This window comes from Otolemur garnettii, unplaced genomic scaffold, assembly GCF_000181295.1.
Source record: "Otolemur garnettii isolate 467f Iridium unplaced genomic scaffold, OtoGar3 scaffold00091, whole genome shotgun sequence".
NCBI classification, from domain to species: Eukaryota; Metazoa; Chordata; class Mammalia; order Primates; family Galagidae; genus Otolemur; species Otolemur garnettii.
In genome coordinates, this window is record NW_003852486.1 from 6,923,408 (window position 1) to 6,926,350 (window position 2,943).

Sequence of the window (2,943 nt, forward strand, 5' to 3'; positions counted from 1 at the left end):
TGGAAATAGAAAAAAGAAATCACTTAGGAAGTAGCAGCACATTCAAGTTCTGTTCAAAAACAAGACAGCAAGTCTGGATAAAAATATGTTTAAAAGAAAGAAAGAAGCCTTAAATCAAGATGCTTTTCTACCAAAACATTATTTAAATAAGATTAATATTCACAACTAAAAGTGCCCTTATTGAATACATTATGCCAACTGAAACAAGCCAGTCACAAAAGGACAATTATTGTACGATTGATTCCTCTTCCACTGGTTACCTGAGTAGTCAAAATTCTTAGCTGCCAGGAAGAAATGCTGGGGGGAGATCAATGTTTATGCACAGAGTCTCACTTGGGGGAAGATCAAAAAATTCTGGAGATGGATGGTGGCAAGGGTCGCACAATGTGAATGTATATAATGCAATAGAACTATAAGCTTAAGAATGATTAAAATGATCATCCTGGAGCATTCTCACTAAAAAAAATTGTATTTTCCAATTTCAAAAAATCAACAAATTGCCATACATTGAAGACACTATTAAGTATTCAAATAAGGACAGAAAAATCTATGATGCTTCAATGGAGACTTGTGAAGGAAGTATGTGGTTCATAAACTTTTATTGATTATCACTTCATAAGAACTAAGTAATTTAAGTTACAAACGGCACTTTCCTATTTTAAACTAGATTCTTTTGCTCAGTGTGATTGTCAGAATTTAAAAATACCTTTGCTGTTCATGCACTCTATTACATGGACACAAAACCTGGCTTACTCTAGGAAAATTAGATTCTGTAACTGGTAAAAAAAAAAAAAGAAAAAAAGATAAGACTGTGCTAATGGGAGAATCCCAGTCAAATCCTTCAAATGCCATGTAAGGTCATTTATAGTTTTGTGTAATTTTCAAAATGACACAAACCCTACCTGATAGATTCTATAGTTTTAGCATCTCTAAACTGATCCATTCCTAGAACCCATTATCAAACATGGTCAGGGCAAGCACACCCCACCATAGGAACATACATGGAAAACCATGGTTAGAGCAGTCATTGGGATCCAATGGTCTTGAGAGAAGGCAGGTGAAACAGGTAAATAAATTGCTGGGGGTTTTATTATTTTATTAAAAAAAAATTTTTTTTTTTGAGACCAAATCTCACTTTGTCACCCTCAGTAGAGTGCCATGGTATTATAGCTCACAGCAACCTCAAACTCTTGGTCTCAAGTGATCCTCTTACCTCAGCCTCCCAAGTAACTGAGACTACAGGTGCCCACCACAATGCCCAGCTATGTTTAGACATGGGGTTTTGCTCTTGCTCAGGCTGGTCTCAAACTCCTAAGCTCAAGCAATCCACTCTCCTCAGCATCCCAGAGTGCTAGGATTACAGGCATGAGCCACCACACCGGGCTCTTTAATTAAATCCTTTAAAATTTATTCTTTGCAAGATATTGTCTCATGATAGTCTCATGAATATCTAGATCAGTGGATCTCAATCTTCCTAATGCCGTGGCCCTTTAATATAGTTCCTATGGGTTGTGACCCACAGGTTAAGAACTGCTGATCTAGATAGACTGGGTGAAAAAATGACCCAGGGACTATAGTATGCAATTATTGGTATTTAGCAAAGATTTCTATTTGCTTTATATCCAAGGTGACAAATCATTTCTTGTAAATGCTGAGAGAAATTAATCAGTAATTTGAAAAGGCTCACAAGATATAACACAAAAATAGAAATGAAGAGTATTTACAGAGTTTGTGCATTGCCATAAAAATAAAGACAAGTAGTCCTCAATATGTAGCCCCTTGTATCTGCATTGACAAAATCACCTAGGAACTTTCTATGGGCTAGGATGAGGAGAAATCATGACTCCTGTGGACTGTGAAACAGTGTAGGCACTATGGAAAACAGTTTCGCAAAGAATTACAAATAGAAAGCAGGGTCTCAAAGATGTAATTGTACACTCATGTTGGTAGTAGCAATAACCACGGTAGCCAAAAGATGGAAGAAATCCAAGTGTCCATGGATGGATGAAGGAATAAAAGAATTGTAAATACAATGAAATATTACTCAGCTTAAAAAGAAAATTCTAACACATGCTATAAAATCAATGATCATATATAAGTGAGACAGAAAAAAGAAAAAAAATTAATGAACTTCAAGGATATTATCCTAAATGAAAACAAGTAACAAAAGGGGAGGAAATACTCTAAGGTTCTTCTTACATGAGGTACCAAGTAGTCAGATTCATAGACTAAAATAGGTCACCAGGAGTGGAAGAAATATAGGAATGACTTGTTACTTAATAGTTATAGAGAGTCACTTTAAAAGAGTTCAGGATATTCCCTGCACAACAGCATGAATGTGCATCAAGTACTGAACACAACATTAAAATGGTTAAGACAGCAAATTTTATATGCCGTGTACTTTACCACTACTAACCCCCACCCAAAATTATATAATAGTAGCCATCAGTGCTTAATCAGAGATTTTAGGCTTCATTCTTTCTCCATTTGCTGCCCTAAGTACTTTGTCTAGTGTGAACTTTATAGTGCCAAAAGAGGTAGGAATTTTGGCTAGAGAATCTCCCATATCCTCCTAGGCAACTGCGGTGGCTCACATCCATAATCCCAGCACTTCTGGGTGCCAAGGTGGGAGGATCATTTGAGGCCAGGAGTTTGGGACTAGCCAGACAACAGAGTGAGACACCATCTCTACAAAAACCATTTTAAAAATTACCTAGGTTTTGTGGCATATCCCTGTAGTCCCAGCTACTCAGGAGCTGAGACAGAATTACGTGAGCTCACAAGTTTGAGTGGGTTACAGTGAATTATGATGATGCCTCTGCATTCCACCCTGTACAGACCCTGTATTGAAAAAAAGAAACTCTCCCACATCCAAGGCATTCATAAGACCTTTCTCCAGTGTGAACTAGATGGTGTCTCATGAGTGTGGGGTTGTATCAAAAG